The sequence below is a fragment of the Lissotriton helveticus genome, chromosome 11 (assembly GCF_964261635.1).
Source record: "Lissotriton helveticus chromosome 11, aLisHel1.1, whole genome shotgun sequence".
Lineage (NCBI taxonomy): Eukaryota > Metazoa > Chordata > Amphibia > Caudata > Salamandridae > Lissotriton > Lissotriton helveticus.
The window spans coordinates 1,082,242,012-1,082,260,524 of NC_136072.1; the positions used below are offsets into that span (position 1 = coordinate 1,082,242,012).

General features: G+C 44.4%; 7 non-coding genes across 7 annotated transcripts; all 7 read left to right on the forward strand.

Moving 5' to 3' along the window:
• Positions 1-1,873: 1,873 nt before the first annotated feature.
• Positions 1,874-2,013, forward strand: LOC144793607 (U4 spliceosomal RNA). Its single transcript, XR_013603090.1, has one exon. It is a non-coding gene; the product is annotated as a U4 spliceosomal RNA (small nuclear RNA).
• A 1,930-nt stretch (positions 2,014-3,943) lies between these two features.
• LOC144793608 (U4 spliceosomal RNA) lies at positions 3,944-4,083 on the forward strand. Its single transcript, XR_013603091.1, has one exon. It is a non-coding gene; the product is annotated as a U4 spliceosomal RNA (small nuclear RNA).
• A 2,451-nt stretch (positions 4,084-6,534) lies between these two features.
• LOC144793609 (U4 spliceosomal RNA) lies at positions 6,535-6,674 on the forward strand. The gene has a single exon (XR_013603092.1). It is a non-coding gene; the product is annotated as a U4 spliceosomal RNA (small nuclear RNA).
• A 1,929-nt stretch (positions 6,675-8,603) lies between these two features.
• Positions 8,604-8,743, forward strand: LOC144793755 (U4 spliceosomal RNA). The gene has a single exon (XR_013603224.1). It is a non-coding gene; the product is annotated as a U4 spliceosomal RNA (small nuclear RNA).
• A 1,918-nt stretch (positions 8,744-10,661) lies between these two features.
• On the forward strand, positions 10,662-10,801 carry LOC144793611 (U4 spliceosomal RNA). The gene has a single exon (XR_013603093.1). It is a non-coding gene; the product is annotated as a U4 spliceosomal RNA (small nuclear RNA).
• A 1,928-nt stretch (positions 10,802-12,729) lies between these two features.
• LOC144793612 (U4 spliceosomal RNA) lies at positions 12,730-12,869 on the forward strand. The gene has a single exon (XR_013603094.1). It is a non-coding gene; the product is annotated as a U4 spliceosomal RNA (small nuclear RNA).
• Positions 12,870-17,101: 4,232 nt separating this feature from the next.
• On the forward strand, positions 17,102-17,241 carry LOC144793839 (U4 spliceosomal RNA). Its single transcript, XR_013603299.1, has one exon. It is a non-coding gene; the product is annotated as a U4 spliceosomal RNA (small nuclear RNA).
• The last annotated feature ends 1,272 nt before the right edge of the window (positions 17,242-18,513 follow it).

Genomic DNA, 18,513 nt, shown 5'->3' on the forward strand with positions numbered 1-18,513 from the left:
CAGATTTGTGATCTGTGACAAGGACAAAACGGTGACTCTATTTGGCTTCAGTTTACTCTTTACGTTCTCTTTTGTTTTCTCAGCTTTTTAAATACAGCAGTAATATAGGGATTTATTTTCCTTGATGAGTTTTCGTAATTCTTTTATTTCTTCCTCTTTGTTCTCATCTTTGCTCCACAGATTCGCTTGGGTCAGTGATGGGCAGAGGACGGGCTTTGTTTCTGCTCTCTGAGGTGACTCGCAGTCCGGCGCAGGGCTGGGCTCTTCCGAGGTCTCATCTCCCATTCAAATGTGCACTAACCGCCCAGAAAGTTTTTTTCTGGGAGCGAAGGCGTTTGTTATCAGTAGGAAAATGTGTAGAGGGTTCATACAGATTGTATGGAGTGTTTGAAACAGAACAAGAACTGACAAAGCTCTTGTTTTTGCCGTTTGACATTATGTAAAGTTTATTTCTAATGCTCTTTGTGGCACTGAGTAATTGATGTTACCCAGCTCTATGACAGGGGCCTAGCTTCTGTTGGTGCAGCAGGTGCAGTTTCACTGGCGCCCACAGACCTGCGGGACCCACTGAACGCTGATTATTGCGGTATTTTATATTCCAAACTTCAACAAGGGGGCCTATTTACTTCCTTGCTCTAGGGCCCATTTTTTCACCTGAGAGACTTGAAACACTGCATGGATCCTCTCTGATTTGAATTGGTGACAATGAGGTCAGGCAAAGAGCTCTTGTGTGGCTGCATCAGCACAACTGATCGACCAGATCTGGCACATTTGTATGCTGCATGCAGACGGAGACACACAACGTACACACAGCCATATATAGGGCAAGTATAAAAATCTGTATTGTGACGCAGCTGCGGCGTAAATGTTGTGGCCCATTTACAATGTGACGCATCTAGGGAGATGTGTCACATTGTAAAGTCCCGCATCACATTATACCTGCGTCAGGTATAATGTATGCAGGGTGGGCGTTCCCACGCTAAAAGCCTTCTAGAACTGACGCACTGAAATCTACAAGATTTCACTACATCACTCTACGCCTTCACTGTGTCAAAATCCCTACGCCTGCACAGACCAGGCATAAGTTATGACTCAGGGCTTTTTGCGTCACTTTCATGAGCATTTCCAGCAATGCGTCACTTTCGTGCCAACAGATGCGTCAGAATTTCTGACGCATCTGTTAATCCTTGCGCCATGGAGCGCTGTATTGTAAATACAGCACATTCATCGTGGCACAAGGACATTCAGCACTGACTCAAGGAAACTTATGCATCCATGCAGTTGCGTCAGGTCCTTGTGAATCTTCCCCTAAAATGTTTTGAAAACCAGGAAACCAGTATATTGTACCTCCTAAAGCTAAAAATGAAATGCAGCAAATGCAACTATGTAGTGCCATGAAATGGCAGACGTGCATTATGGAATATGGAAAAATGTATCTATAATTTATTTTCCTTTAAATTGATTGCCGTTCCTTCTCTAGTAAACATTTGAAGACAGTGGGACCTATGAGGATGCTATTATGAATTTGTGCTTCTTATATTTTCCACAACCCATGGTTAGCAGCCTAGATCTCATCTTTGTGTGAAGGTATATCTGCCTGAGCATCAAATCCATAACTTGGGAGGGTGCTGCTTACCTGTACAGCTATTTAGCATACAATTTCCCATAATTCTCTGCGTGTGGCTATCGACGGTTTGAGGCAGAGAGCTGATAGAAATTAGTAAAACAACACCATTATATGTCTTACATTGCCTATCAGAAGCAGTGGAGGAGTAGTTATGCATAAACAGATAACATCTTTGGAAAAGGAATCATGTTCTTTGTAACATGAGGTACTAGGGCAAGTGTGCATGAAATTCACACTAAATTGTTTAGCTTTGCGCAGTGGCAGTATCGTAGCCAATGAGGTTTAACCGAGGCGCGATTATTGCTTATTGAAAACTTTACCCAATACCCCGTCATGGAGACTTGAAATATAGTCGAAATGGCAATTTTTGACAGTCTCTTCGGAGACTGGAGAATATGTAATTAAAAAATAAGATAGTTTATTTTGCAATGCAATTTACTTGCAGGTTTGTGATCTGTGACAAGGACAAAACGGTGACTCTATTTGGCTTCAGTTTACTCTTTACGTTCTCTTTTGTTTTCTCAGCTTTTTAAATACAGCAGTAATTTAGGGATTTATTTTCCTTGATGAGTTTTCGTTATTCTTTTATTTCTTCCCCTTTGTTCTCATCTTTGCTCCACGGATTCGCTTGGGTCAGTGATGGGCAGAGGACGGGCTTTGTTTCTGCTCTCTGAGGTGACTCGCAGTCCGGCGCAGGGCTGGGCTCTTCCGAGGTCTCATCTCCCATTCAAATGTGCACTAACCGCCCAGAAAGTTTTTTTCTGGGAGCGAAGGCATTTGGTATCAGTAGGAAAATGTGGAGAGGGTTCATACAGATTGTATGGAGTGTTTGAAACAGAACAAGAACTGACAAAGCTCTTGTTTTTGCCGTTTGACATTATGTAAAGTTTATTTCTAATGCTCTTTGTGGCACTGAGTAATTGATGTTACCCAGCTCTATGACAGGGGCGTAGCTTCTGTTGGTGCAGCAGGTGCAGTTGCACTGGCGCCCACAGACCTGCGGGACCCACTGAACCCTGATTATTGCGGTATTTTATATTCCAAACTTCAACAAGGGGGCCTATTTTCTTCCTTGCTCTAGGGCCCATTTTTTCACCTGAGAGCCTTGAAAGACTGCATGGATCCTCTCTGATTTGAATTGGTGACAATGAGGTCAGGCAAAGAGCTCTTGTGTGGCTGCATCAGCCCAACTGGGCTACCAGATCTGGCACATTTGTATGCTGCATGCAGACGGAGACACACAACGTACACACAGCCATATATAGGGCAAGTATAAAAATCTGTATTGTGACGCAGCTGCGGCGTAAATGTTGTGGCCCATTTACAATGTGACGCATCTAGGGAGATGTGTCACATTGTAAAGTCCCGCATCACATTATACCTGCGTCAGGTATAATGAATGCAGGGTGGGCGTTCCCACGCTAAAAGCCTTCTAGAACTGACGCACTGAAATCTACAAGATTTCACTACATCACTCTACTCCTTCACTGTGTCAAAATCCCTACGACTGCACAGACCAGGCATAAGTTATGACTCAGGGCTTTTTGCGTCACTTTCATGAGCATTTCCAGCAATGCGTCACTTTTGTGCCAACAGATGCGTCAGAATTTCTGACGCATCTGTTAATCCTTGCGCCATGGAGCGCTGTATTGTAAATACAGCACATTCATCGTGGCACAAGGACATTCAGCACTGACTCAAGGAAACTTATGCATCCATGCAGTTGCGTCAGGTCCTTGTGAATCTTCCCCTAAAATGTTTTGAAAACCAGGAAACCAGTATATTGTACCTCCTAAAGCTAAAAATGAAATGCAGCAAATGCAACTATGTAGTGCCATGAAATGGCAGACGTGCATTATGGAATATGGAAAAATGTATCTATAATTTATTTTCCTTTAAATTGATTGCCGTTCCTTCTCTAGTAAACATTTGAAGACAGTGGGACCTATGAGGATGCTATTATGAATTTGTGCTTCTTATATTTTCCACAACCCATGGTTAGCAGCCTAGATCTCATCTTTGTGTGAAGGTATATCTGCCTGAGCATCAAATCCATAACTTGGGAGGGTGCTGCTTACCTGGACAGCTATTTAGCATACAATTTCCCATAATTCTCTGCCTGTGGCTATCGACTGTTTGGGGGCAGAGAGCTGATAGAAATTAGTAAAACAACACCATTATATGTCTTACATTGCCTATCAGAAGCAGTGGAGGAGTAGTTATGCATAAACAGATAACATCTTTTGAAATAGAATCATGTTCTTTGTAACATGAGGTACTAGGGCAAGTGTGCATGAAATTCACACTAAATTGTTTAGCTTTGCGCAGTGGCAGTATCGTAGCCAATGAGGTTTAACCGAGGCGCGATTATTGCTTATTGAAAACTTTACCCAATACCCCGTCATGGAGACTTGAAATATAGTCGAAATGGCAATTTTTGACAGTCTCTTCGGAGACTGGAGAATATGTAATTAAAAAATAAAATAGTTTATTTTGCAATGCAGATTTGTGATCTGTGACAAGGACAAAACGGTGACTCTATTTGGCTTCAGTTTACTCTTTACGTTCTCTTTTGTTTTCTCAGCTTTTTAAATACAGCAGTAATATAGGGATTTATTTTCCTTGATGAGTTTTCGTAATTCTTTTATTTCTTCCTCTTTGTTCTCATCTTTGCTCCACAGATTCGCTTGGGTCAGTGATGGGCAGAGGACGGGCTTTGTTTCTGCTCTCTGAGGTGACTCGCAGTCCGGCGCAGGGCTGGGCTCTTCCGAGGTCTCATCTCCCATTCAAATGTGCACTAACCGCCCAGAAAGTTTTTTTCTGGGAGCGAAGGCGTTTGTTATCAGTAGGAAAATGTGGAGAGGGTTCATACAGATTGCATGGAGTGTTTGAAACAGAACAAGAACTGACAAAGCTCTTGTTTTTGCCGTTTGACATTATGTAAAGTTTATTTCTAATGCTCTTTGTGGCACTGAGTAATTGATGTTACCCAGCTCTATGACAGGGGCCTAGCTTCTGTTGGTGCAGCAGGTGCAGTTTCACTGGCGCCCACAGACCTGCGGGACCCACTGAACGCTGATTATTGCGGTATTTTATATTCCAAACTTCAACAAGGGGGCCTATTTACTTCCTTGCTCTAGGGCCCATTTTTTCACCTGAGAGACTTGAAACACTGCATGGATCCTCTCTGATTTGAATTGGTGACAATGAGGTCAGGCAAAGAGCTCTTGTGTGGCTGCATCAGCACAACTGGGCTACCAGATCTGGCACATTTGTATGCTGCATGCAGACGGAGACACACAACGTACACACAGCCATATATAGGGCAAGTATAAAAATCTGTATTGTGACGCAGCTGCGGCGTAAATGTTGTGGCCCATTTACAATGTGACGCATCTAGGGAGATGTGTCACATTGTAAAGTCCCGCATCACATTATACCTGCGTCAGGTATAATGTATGCAGGGTGGGCGTTCCCACGCTAAAAGCCTTCTAGAACTGACGCACTGAAATCTACAAGATTTCACTACATCACTCTACGCCTTCACTGTGTCAAAATCCCTACGCCTGCACAGACCAGGCATAAGTTATGACTCAGGGCTTTTTGCGTCACTTTCATGAGCATTTCCAGCAATGCGTCACTTTCGTGCCAACAGATGCGTCAGAATTTCTGACGCATCTGTTAATCCTTGCGCCATGGAGCGCTGTATTGTAAATACAGCACATTCATCGTGGCACAAGGACATTCAGCACTGACTCAAGGAAACTTATGCATCCATGCAGTTGCGTCAGGTCCTTGTGAATCTTCCCCTAAAATGTTTTGAAAACCAGGAAACCTGTATATTGTACCTCCTAAAGCTAAAAATGAAATGCAGCAAATGCAACTATGTAGTGCCATGAAATGGCAGACGTGCATTATGGAATATGGAAAAATTTATCTATAATTTATTTTCCTTTAAATTGATTGCCATTCCTTCTCTAGTAAACATTTGAAGACAGTGGGACCTATGAGGATGCTATTATGAATTTGTGCTTCTTATATTTTCCACAACCCATGGTTAGCAGCCTAGATCTCATCTTTGTGTGAAGGTATATCTGCCTGAGCATCAAATCCATAACTTTGGAGGGTGCTGCTTACCTGGACAGCTATTTAGCATACAGTTTCCCATAATTCTCTGCGTGTGGCTATCGACTGTTTGGGGCAGAGAGCTGATAGAAATTAGTAAAACAACACCATTATATGTCTTACATTGCCTATCAGAAGCAGTGGAGGAGTAGTTATGCATAAACAGATAACATCTTTTGAAAAGGAATCATGTTCTTTGTAACATGAGGTACAAGGGCAAGTGTGCATGAAATTCACACGAAGGGGCAGATTTATGAAGGCCTTGCGCCACGTTTACTCCGCTGTTGCGTCACGCAAGGCGGCGTAAACGTGGCGCATCCCTACGAATGATTTACAACGTGACGCATCTAGGCAGATGCGTCACGTTGTAAATCCCTGCGCCGCTTGTGGGCGTTCCGGCGCAGGGTGGGCGTTCCGGGGCAGGTGCGCCTCGCAAAAGTGACTGAGTGAAATCTATAAGATTTCACTCAGTCACTTTCAGGCCAATGCTGCGTCAAAAGCCTGCGCCTGCTTGAAGCAGGCGTAGGTCTTGATGCAGCATTGGTCAGATAGGGCACCCCCGAGCCTTGCTGGAGCTGTGTCGCGCTTGCGACGCAACTCCAGCAATGCGCCGCCTTTTCGGCACAGATGCGTCACGCATCTGTGCCGTTTTTGCCCCATGGTGCGCCGCATTGTAAATGCGGCGCACCATGGGTGGCGGAGCTGTGGCGCACTGTGGCGCACATTAACTGGCGCATCCCTGGGGATGCGCCAGTTAACATAAATCTGCCCCTACATTTTTTAGCTTTGCGCAGTGGCAGTATCGTAGCCAATGAGGTTTAACCGAGGCGCGATTATTGCTTATTGAAAACTTTACCCAATACCCCGTCATGGAGACTTGAAATATAGTCGAAATGGCAATTTTTGACAGTCTCTTCGGAGACTGGAGAATATGTAATTAAAAAATAAGATAGTTTATTTTGCAATGCAATTTACTTGCAGATTTGTGATCTGTGACAAGGACAAAACGGTGACTCTATTTGGCTTCAGTTTACTCTTTACGTTCTCTTTTGTTTTCTCAGCTTTTTAAATACAGCAGTAATATAGGGATTTATTTTCCTTGATGAGTTTTCGTAATTCTTTTATTTCTTCCTCTTTGTTCTCATCTTTGCTCCACAGATTCGCTTGGGTCAGTGATGGGCAGAGGACGGGCTTTGTTTCTGCTCTCTGAGGTGACTCGCAGTCCGGCGCAGGGCTGGGCTCTTCCGAGGTCTCATCTCCCATTCAAATGTGCACTAACCGCCCAGAAAGTTTTTTTCTGGGAGCGAAGGCGTTTGTTATCAGTAGGAAAATGTGTAGAGGGTTCATACAGATTGTATGGAGTGTTTGAAACAGAACAAGAACTGACAAAGCTCTTGTTTTTGCCGTTTGACATTATGTAAAGTTTATTTCTAATGCTCTTTGTGGCACTGAGTAATTGATGTTACCCAGCTCTATGACAGGGGCCTAGCTTCTGTTGGTGCAGCAGGTGCAGTTTCACTGGCGCCCACAGACCTGCGGGACCCACTGAACGCTGATTATTGCGGTATTTTATATTCCAAACTTCAACAAGGGGGCCTATTTACTTCCTTGCTCTAGGGCCCATTTTTTCACCTGAGAGACTTGAAACACTGCATGGATCCTCTCTGATTTGAATTGGTGACAATGAGGTCAGGCAAAGAGCTCTTGTGTGGCTGCATCAGCACAACTGATCGACCAGATCTGGCACATTTGTATGCTGCATGCAGACGGAGACACACAACGTACACACAGCCATATATAGGGCAAGTATAAAAATCTGTATTGTGACGCAGCTGCGGCGTAAATGTTGTGGCCCATTTACAATGTGACGCATCTAGGGAGATGTGTCACATTGTAAAGTCCCGCATCACATTATACCTGCGTCAGGTATAATGTATGCAGGGTGGGCGTTCCCACGCTAAAAGCCTTCTAGAACTGACGCACTGAAATCTACAAGATTTCACTACATCACTCTACGCCTTCACTGTGTCAAAATCCCTACGCCTGCACAGACCAGGCATAAGTTATGACTCAGGGCTTTTTGCGTCACTTTCATGAGCATTTCCAGCAATGCGTCACTTTCGTGCCAACAGATGCGTCAGAATTTCTGACGCATCTGTTAATCCTTGCGCCATGGAGCGCTGTATTGTAAATACAGCACATTCATCGTGGCACAAGGACATTCAGCACTGACTCAAGGAAACTTATGCATCCATGCAGTTGCGTCAGGTCCTTGTGAATCTTCCCCTAAAATGTTTTGAAAACCAGGAAACCAGTATATTGTACCTCCTAAAGCTAAAAATGAAATGCAGCAAATGCAACTATGTAGTGCCATGAAATGGCAGACGTGCATTATGGAATATGGAAAAATTTATCTATAATTTATTTTCCTTTAAATTGATTGCCGTTCCTTCTCTAGTAAACATTTGAAGACAGTGGGACCTATGAGGATGCTATTATGAATTTGTGCTTCTTATATTTTCCACAACCCATGGTTAGCAGCCTAGATCTCATCTTTGTGTGAAGGTATATCTGCCTGAGCATCAAATCCATAACTTGGGAGGGTGCTGCTTACCTGGACAGCTATTTAGCATACAATTTCCCATAATTCTCTGCCTGTGGCTATCGACTGTTTGGGGCAGAGAGCTGATAGAAATTAGTAAAACAACACCATTATATGTCTTACATTGCCTATCAGAAGCAGTGGAGGAGTAGTTATGCATAAACAGATAACATCTTTTGAAATAGAATCATGTTCTTTGTAACATGAGGTACTAGGGCAAGTGTGCATGAAATTCACACTAAATTGTTTAGCTTTGCGCAGTGGCAGTATCGTAGCTAATGAGGTTTAACCGAGGCGCGATTATTGCTTATTGAAAACTTTACCCAATACCCCGTCATGGAGACTTGAAATATAGTCGAAATGGCAATTTTTGACAGTCTCTTCGGAGACTGGAGAATATGTAATTAAAAAATAAGATAGTTTATTTTGCAATGCAGATTTGTGATCTGTGACAAGGACAAAACGGTGACTCTATTTGGCTTCAGTTTACTCTTTACGTTCTCTTTTGTTTTCTCAGCTTTTTAAATACAGCAGTAATATAGGGATTTATTTTCCTTGATGAGTTTTCGTAATTCTTTTATTTCTTCCTCTTTGTTCTCATCTTTGCTCCACAGATTCGCTTGGGTCAGTGATGGGCAGAGGACGGGCTTTGTTTCTGCTCTCTGAGGTGACTCGCAGTCCGGCGCAGGGCTGGGCTCTTCCGAGGTCTCATCTCCCATTCAAATGTGCACTAACCGCCCAGAAAGTTTTTTTCTGGGAGCGAAGGCGTTTGTTATCAGTAGGAAAATGTGTAGAGGGTTCATACAGATTGTATGGAGTGTTTGAAACAGAACAAGAACTGACAAAGCTCTTGTTTTTGCCGTTTGACATTATGTAAAGTTTATTTCTAATGCTCTTTGTGGCACTGAGTAATTGATGTTACCCAGCTCTATGACAGGGGCCTAGCTTCTGTTGGTGCAGCAGGTGCAGTTTCACTGGCGCCCACAGACCTGCGGGACCCACTGAACGCTGATTATTGCGGTATTTTATATTCCAAACTTCAACAAGGGGGCCTATTTACTTCCTTGCTCTAGGGCCCATTTTTTCACCTGAGAGACTTGAAACACTGCATGGATCCTCTCTGATTTGAATTGGTGACAATGAGGTCAGGCAAAGAGCTCTTGTGTGGCTGCATCACCACAACTGATCGACCAGATCTGGCACATTTGTATGCTGCATGCAGACGGAGACACACAACGTACACACAGCCATATATAGGGCAAGTATAAAAATCTGTATTGTGACGCAGCTGCGGCGTAAATGTTGTGGCCCATTTACAATGTGACGCATCTAGGGAGATGTGTCACATTGTAAAGTCCCGCATCACATTATACCTGCGTCAGGTATAATGTATGCAGGGTGGGCGTTCCCACGCTAAAAGCCTTCTAGAACTGACGCACTGAAATCTACAAGATTTCACTACATCACTCTACGCCTTCACTGTGTCAAAATCCCTACGCCTGCACAGACCAGGCATAAGTTATGACTCAGGGCTTTTTGCGTCACTTTCATGAGCATTTCCAGCAATGCGTCACTTTCGTGCCAACAGATGCGTCAGAATTTCTGACGCATCTGTTAATCCTTGCGCCATGGAGCGCTGTATTGTAAATACAGCACATTCATCGTGGCACAAGGACATTCAGCACTGACTCAAGGAAACTTATGCATCCATGCAGTTGCGTCAGGTCCTTGTGAATCTTCCCCTAAAATGTTTTGAAAACCAGGAAACCAGTATATTGTACCTCCTAAAGCTAAAAATGAAATGCAGCAAATGCAACTATGTAGTGCCATGAAATGGCAGACGTGCATTATGGAATATGGAAAAATGTATCTATAATTTATTTTCCTTTAAATTGATTGCCGTTCCTTCTCTAGTAAACATTTGAAGACAGTGGGACCTATGAGGATGCTATTATGAATTTGTGCTTCTTATATTTTCCACAACCCATGGTTAGCAGCCTAGATCTCATCTTTGTGTGAAGGTATATCTGCCTGAGCATCAAATCCATAACTTGGGAGGGTGCTGCTTACCTGTACAGCTATTTAGCATACAATTTCCCATAATTCTCTGCGTGTGGCTATCGACGGTTTGAGGCAGAGAGCTGATAGAAATTAGTAAAACAACACCATTATATGTCTTACATTGCCTATCAGAAGCAGTGGAGGAGTAGTTATGCATAAACAGATAACATCTTTGGAAAAGGAATCATGTTCTTTGTAACATGAGGTACTAGGGCAAGTGTGCATGAAATTCACACTAAATTGTTTAGCTTTGCGCAGTGGCAGTATCGTAGCCAATGAGGTTTAACCGAGGCGCGATTATTGCTTATTGAAAACTTTACCCAATACCCCGTCATGGAGACTTGAAATATAGTCGAAATGGCAATTTTTGACAGTCTCTTCGGAGACTGGAGAATATGTAATTAAAAAATAAGATAGTTTATTTTGCAATGCAATTTACTTGCAGGTTTGTGATCTGTGACAAGGACAAAACGGTGACTCTATTTGGCTTCAGTTTACTCTTTTCGTTCTCTTTTGTTTTCTCAGCTTTTTAAATACAGCAGTAATTTAGGGATTTATTTTCCTTGATGAGTTTTCGTTATTCTTTTATTTCTTCCCCTTTGTTCTCATCTTTGCTCCACGGATTCGCTTGGGTCAGTGATGGGCAGAGGACGGGTTTGTTTCTGCTCTCTGAGGTGACTCGCAGTCCGGCGCAGGGCTGGGCTCTTCCGAGGTCTCATCTCCCATTCAAATGTGCACTAACCGCCCAGAAAGTTTTTTTCTGGGAGCGAAGGCATTTGTTATCAGTAGGAAAATGTGGAGAGGGTTCATACAGATTGTATGGAGTGTTTGAAACAGAACAAGAACTGACAAAGCTCTTGTTTTTGCCGTTTGACATTATGTAAAGTTTATTTCTAATGCTCTTTGTGGCACTGAGTAATTGATGTTACCCAGCTCTATGACAGGGGCGTAGCTTCTGTTGGTGCAGCAGGTGCAGTTGCACTGGCGCCCACAGACCTGCGGGACCCACTGAACCCTGATTATTGCGTTATTTTATATTCCAAACTTCAACAAGGGGGCCTATTTTCTTCCTTGCTCTAGGGCCCATTTTTTCACCTGAGAGCCTTGAAAGACTGCATGGATCCTCTCTGATTTGAATTGGTGACAATGAGGTCAGGCAAAGAGCTCTTGTGTGGCTGCATCAGCCCAACTGGGCTACCAGATCTGGCACATTTGTATGCTGCATGCAGACGGAGACACACAACGTACACACAGCCATATATAGGGCAAGTATAAAAATCTGTATTGTGACGCAGCTGCGGCGTAAATGTTGTGGCCCATTTACAATGTGACGCATCTAGGGAGATGTGTCACATTGTAAAGTCCCGCATCACATTATACCTGCGTCAGGTATAATGAATGCAGGGTGGGCGTTCCCACGCTAAAAGCCTTCTAGAACTGACGCACTGAAATCTACAAGATTTCACTACATCACTCTACTCCTTCACTGTGTCAAAATCCCTACGACTGCGCAGACCAGGCATAAGTTATGACTCAGGGCTTTTTGCGTCACTTTCATGAGCATTTCCAGCAATGCGTCACTTTTGTGCCAACAGATGCGTCAGAATTTCTGACGCATCTGTTAATCCTTGCGCCATGGAGCGCTGTATTGTAAATACAGCACATTCATCGTGGCACAAGGACATTCAGCACTGACTCAAGGAAACTTATGCATCCATGCAGTTGCGTCAGGTCCTTGTGAATCTTCCCCTAAAATGTTTTGAAAACCAGGAAACCAGTATATTGTACCTCCTAAAGCTAAAAATGAAATGCAGCAAATGCAACTATGTAGTGCCATGAAATGGCAGACGTGCATTATGGAATATGGAAAAATGTATCTATAATTTATTTTCCTTTAAATTGATTGCCGTTCCTTCTCTAGTAAACATTTGAAGACAGTGGGACCTATGAGGATGCTATTATGAATTTGTGCTTCTTATATTTTCCACAACCCATGGTTAGCAGCCTAGATCTCATCTTTGTGTGAAGGTATATCTGCCTGAGCATCAAATCCATAACTTGGGAGGGTGCTGCTTACCTGGACAGCTATTTAGCATACAATTTCCCATAATTCTCTGCCTGTGGCTATCGACTGTTTGGGGCAGAGAGCTGATAGAAATTAGTAAAACAACACCATTATATGTCTTACATTGCCTATCAGAAGCAGTGGAGGAGTAGTTATGCATAAACAGATAACATCTTTTGAAATAGAATCATGTTCTTTGTAACATGAGGTACTAGGGCAAGTGTGCATGAAATTCACACTAAATTGTTTAGCTTTGCGCAGTGGCAGTATCGTAGCCAATGAGGTTTAACCGAGGCGCGATTATTGCTTATTGAAAACTTTACCCAATACCCCGTCATGGAGACTTGAAATATAGTCGAAATGGCAATTTTTGACAGTCTCTTCGGAGACTGGAGAATATGTAATTAAAAAATAAGATAGTTTATTTTGCAATGCAATTTACTTGCAGGTTTGTGATCTGTGACAAGGACAAAACGGTGACTCTATTTGGCTTCAGTTTACTCTTTACGTTCTCTTTTGTTTTCTCAGCTTTTTAAATACAGCAGTAATTTAGGGATTTATTTTCCTTGATGAGTTTTCGTTATTCTTTTATTTCTTCCCCTTTGTTCTCATCTTTGCTCCACGGATTCGCTTGGGTCAGTGATGGGCAGAGGACGGGCTTTGTTTCTGCTCTCTGAGGTGACTCGCAGTCCGGCGCAGGGCTGGGCTCTTCCGAGGTCTCATCTCCCATTCAAATGTGCACTAACCGCCCAGAAAGTTTTTTTCTGGGAGCGAAGGCATTTGTTATCAGTAGGAAAATGTGGAGAGGGTTCATACAGATTGTATGGAGTGTTTGAAACAGAACAAGAACTGACAAAGCTCCACACAGCGCCGCCTGTGATTGCCGTGGCTACAGGAACCAATTACCTCGTAGCGGCGCCATCATCCTGGGCTGACCGACTGGTTAACCGGCCTCTCCGTTGGCGATCGGGTGATTGGAACTGCTGGCCGATTGTAAGCCTGACTTGCTCCTTCCCCCTGTTAAAAGCTGCGGGATCGCCATCCATTGTCTCCCTTCTGCCGGGGACGCCTCGGCGGCCATTACTCCCTCACTGCCTCGCCTCTCCTGTGCCGATCGGAGAGGGCCCCCCCCCCCCCCGGTGTGCAGCCTGCGACTGCGGACCTGTCCGGTCCCGAGGGAGCGGTTCATTTTCTCCTGGCGCCGGCCCTGCCTGGAATCACTGTTTGCTTTGACGGTGGGAGCATGACGACCGGTTCCTTTGAGGCAATGGCGGATGGCGCCCTGGCTCCTGCTCGTAATCCCCGGCTTGCTCCTCGTTGGGGAACTGATTTGACTGACGCGTCTTATATTACGGAGGTAATGGAGCTACACTCTCAAGCTACTCTCGCCTCTGTTTTCCTGGCTCTAACTAGACTGCGGGGTGCCTGGCAAACGTGCTTGCGGCTGCTGGAGGGGAAAGTTGATAGCTGCCTGGCTGATTTGGACTACACTCTGCCCGTCCTCTCTCCCTGCTCTGCTACACTGCCTCCGCGGTCCCCGGTCTGTGAGACATTGTTGCCGGAGACGTGTGAAATTGATCAGCAGCTTCGCCGGTTCATGGGGAACGAGCCACATTGTTCCCGCCTGTGCACTGATACATTGTCTCTCTCCCCAACACGGAAAGCAACCTCGCCCACTGGGTTCCAGGGACCGCTGCCTCAGTATTTGCCTATCCTGTCCGACTGTGCCTATCTCTGGGGGACATCGTTATCTCCCACAATGTGTGGTGTTGAGGATTTTGACATTCTGCTCCATTTACGTGTTGACTCTGGCCGGGACTGGCGAATTTTACTTAGTCCTTGGACTCTTCTCTATTGCCGAGTGTGGCCATTTTGTTTCTTTGTTCTTGGGGGGGTGGGCTCTCCCCTTCTCTTCGCGGTTGCTGGCTTCCCGGGGGGGGCGGGCGCAGGAGGACATCTTAGATCGGGCCAGGGCTAGGTCTTTTAGTGTGTTGGGTGCATGGGCGGGCGGGGCCTGGGTTGGGCCTGTTCCTGGCTTGCTCCGCTTGCTTCATCGGAATTCTTCCTCCGCTTCTGCATGGCGCTGACCATTTGTTTCGCAATGCGTAGGGGTTGCGGGCGGCTTGGGGTCCGGGAGATCTATTATTGTGTGGGCTCCTCCCCGCATCCTTCTTTTGGGAGTGATAGATCAGCTTGTCCTTTTCTTCCTCCCTCTATTCCTGTGTGAAAATTCTCATTTCTTATCTTCTTTTTTTTTTCCCTTTTTCTACGCTTCACTAGTTTTCTCTTCTCCTTTCTTCCGTCTTCTTTTCTCGCTGCATTTCGGGTTTATGGGGCGACAGGCACGCTGCTAGGGGGGGGGGTAGACCATAGCCTCTGCATGTGTGTAGGGTGGGGGGTTATATTTCATTTTTGTTAGTTTCTATGGGACCTATTTTTGCTCTTTTATAATTTTTCCTTTTTCCTTGCTTTCCTTTCCTCTTTCTCCCTTTCTTATTTTCCTCTCTTCTTGTTGTTGTTTCCTTTCTTCTATATTTCGGGTAAATCTGGGCGACAGGCACGCTGTTAGTGGGGTAGACCGTAGCCATTACAGTGATGTAGGGTGGGAGGGGTGTTTGTTGTTTTAGTTTGTTTTCTTCTATGGTCCCTTTTTGTCTTTCTCAGGGGGTGGGCTGCGTCCCTTGGTGTTTACTCCTTAGTCTCATTAGCGTCTGCACCTTTTCCCTTTTCGGGGCGGGTGGGCTGTTACGTATGGCGTCCACTTTATTTGTTTGTTGGTATTCTCTGTCTATTTTGTACCTGATGTGGGCGTGTGTGATTTTTGGGCTCTGCCCTACTATATCATCGGCTTGCATGGGGGGCTGTTCCCTCCCGCCCCCCCCGTTTTCACTTTCGGTATATGCTGCATGACGCGCTGGTAGATGTGGTTACTGCCTCCTTTATACAATGTAAAATGAAACCTCTTTATCCTGGCGCTGGCGATGTTATGTTTGTTGCAACCATCCTGTGCTCATTCTGTCGTGTACATTGCTATGTTTATTGCCTCTCCTGACTTTGCGGCCGGCCCCTGTGGTTGTTGGCCAGCGCTTGTACTTATACCTGTTCTTCAATAAAGGTTTAAAAAAAAGAAAAAAAAAAAAAAAAAAAAAGAACTGACAAAGCTCTTGTTTTTGCCGTTTGACATTATGTAAAGTTTATTTCTAATGCTCTTTGTGGCACTGAGTAATTGATGTTACCCAGCTCTATGACAGGGGCGTAGCTTCTGTTGGTGCAGCAGGTGCAGTTGCACTGGCGCCCACAGACCTGCGGGACCCACTGAACCCTGATTATTGCGGTATTTTATATTCCAAACTTCAACAAGGGGGCCTATTTTCTTCCTTGCTCTAGGGCCCATTTTTTCACCTGAGAGCCTTGAAAGACTGCATGGATCCTCTCTGATTTGAATTGGTGACAATGAGGTCAGGCAAAGAGCTCTTGTGTGGCTGCATCAGCCCAACTGGGCTACCAGATCTGGCACATTTGTATGCTGCATGCAGACGGAGACACACAACGTACACACAGCCATATATAGGGCAAGTATAAAAATCTGTATTGTGACGCAGCTGCGGCGTAAATGTTGTGGCCCATTTACAATGTGACGCATCTAGGGAGATGTGTCACATTGTAAAGTCCCGCATCACATTATACCTGCGTCAGGTATAATGAATGCAGGGTGGGCGTTCCCACGCTAAAAGCCTTCTAGAACTGACGCACTGAAATCTACAAGATTTCACTACATCACTCTACTCCTTCACTGTGTCAAAATCCCTACGACTGCACAGACCAGGCATAAGTTATGACTCAGGGCTTTTTGCGTCACTTTCATGAGCATTTCCAGCAATGCGTCACTTTTGTGCCAACAGATGCGTCAGAATTTCTGACGCATCTGTTAATCCTTGCGCCATGGAGCGCTGTATTGTAAATACAGCACATTCATCGTGGCACAAGGACATTCAGCACTGACTCAAGGAAACTTATGCATCCATGCAGTTGCGTCAGGTCCTTGTGAATCTTCCCCTAAAATGTTTTGAAAACCAGGAAACCAGTATATTGTACCTCCTAAAGCTAAAAATGAAATGCAGCAAATGCAACTATGTAGTGCCATGAAATGGCAGACGTGCATTATGGAATATGGAAAAATGTATCTATAATTTATTTTCCTTTAAATTGATTGCCGTTCCTTCTCTAGTAAACATTTGAAGACAGTGGGACCTATGAGGATGCTATTATGAATTTGTGCTTCTTATATTTTCCACAACCCATGGTTAGCAGCCTAGATCTCATCTTTGTGTGAAGGTATATCTGCCTGAGCATCAAATCCATAACTTGGGAGGGTGCTGCTTACCTGGACAGCTATTTACCATACAATTTCCCATAATTCTCTGCCTGTGGCTATCGACTGTTTGGGGCAGAGAGCTGATAGAAATTAGTAAAACAACACCATTATATGTCTTACATTGCCTATCAGAAGCAGTGGAGGAGTAGTTATGCATAAACAGATAACATCTTTTGAAATAGAATCATGTTCTTTGTAACATGAGGTACTAGGGCAAGTGTGCATGAAATTCACACTAAATTGTTTAGCTTTGCGCAGTGGCAGTATCGTAGCCAATTAGGTTTAACCGAGGCGCGATTATTGCTTATTGAAAACTTTACCCAATACCCCGTCATGGAGACTTGAAATATAGTCGAAATGGCAATTTTTGACAGTCTCTTCGGAGACTGGAGAATATGTAATTAAAAAATAAGATAGTTTATTTTGCAATGCAGATTTGTGATCTGTGACAAGGACAAAACGGTGACTCTATTTGGCTTCAGTTTACTCTTTACGTTCTCTTTTGTTTTCTCAGCTTTTTAAATACAGCAGTAATATAGGGATTTATTTTCCTTGATGAGTTTTCGTAATTCTTTTATTTCTTCCTCTTTGTTCTCATCTTTGCTCCACAGATTCGCTTGGGTCAGTGATGGGCAGAGGACGGGCTTTGTTTCTGCTCTCTGAGGTGACTCGCAGTCCGGCGCAGGGCTGGGCTCTTCCGAGGTCTCATCTCCCATTCAAATGTGCACTAACCGCCCAGAAAGTTTTTTTCTGGGAGCGAAGGCGTTTGTTATCAGTAGGAAAATGTGGAGAGGGTTCATACAGATTGTATGGAGTGTTTGAAACAGAACAAGAACTGACAAAGCTCTTGTTTTTGCCGTTTGACATTATGTAAAGTTTATTTCTAATGCTCTTTGTGGCACTGAGTAATTGATGTTACCCAGCTCTATGACAGGGGCCTAGCTTCTGTTGGTGCAGCAGGTGCAGTTTCACTGGCGCCCACAGACCTGCGGGACCCACTGAACGCTGATTATTGCGGTATTTCATATTCCAAACTTCAACAAGGGGGCCTATTTACTTCCTTGCTCTAGGGCCCATTTTTTCACCTGAGAGACTTGAAACACTGCATGGATCCTCTCTGATTTGAATTGGTGACAATGAGGTCAGGCAAAGAGCTCTTGTGTGGCTGCATCAGCACAACTGATCGACCAGATCTGGCACATTTGTATGCTGCATGCAGACGGAGACACACAACGTACACACAGCCATATATAGGGCAAGTATAAAAATCTGTATTGTGACGCAGCTGCGGCGTAAATGTTGTGGCCCATTTACAATGTGACGCATCTAGGGAGATGTGTCACATTGTAAAGTCCCGCATCACATTATACCTGCGTCAGGTATAATGTATGCAGGGTGGGCGTTCCCACGCTAAAAGCCTTCTAGAACTGACGCACTGAAATCTACAAGATTTCACTACATCACTCTACGCCTTCACTGTGTCAAAATCCCTACGCCTGCACAGACCAGGCATAAGTTATGACTCAGGGCTTTTTGCGTCACTTTCATGAGCATTTCCAGCAATGCGTCACTTTCGTGCCAACAGATGCGTCAGAATTTCTGACGCATCTGTTAATCCTTGCGCCATGGAGCGCTGTATTGTAAATACAGCACATTCA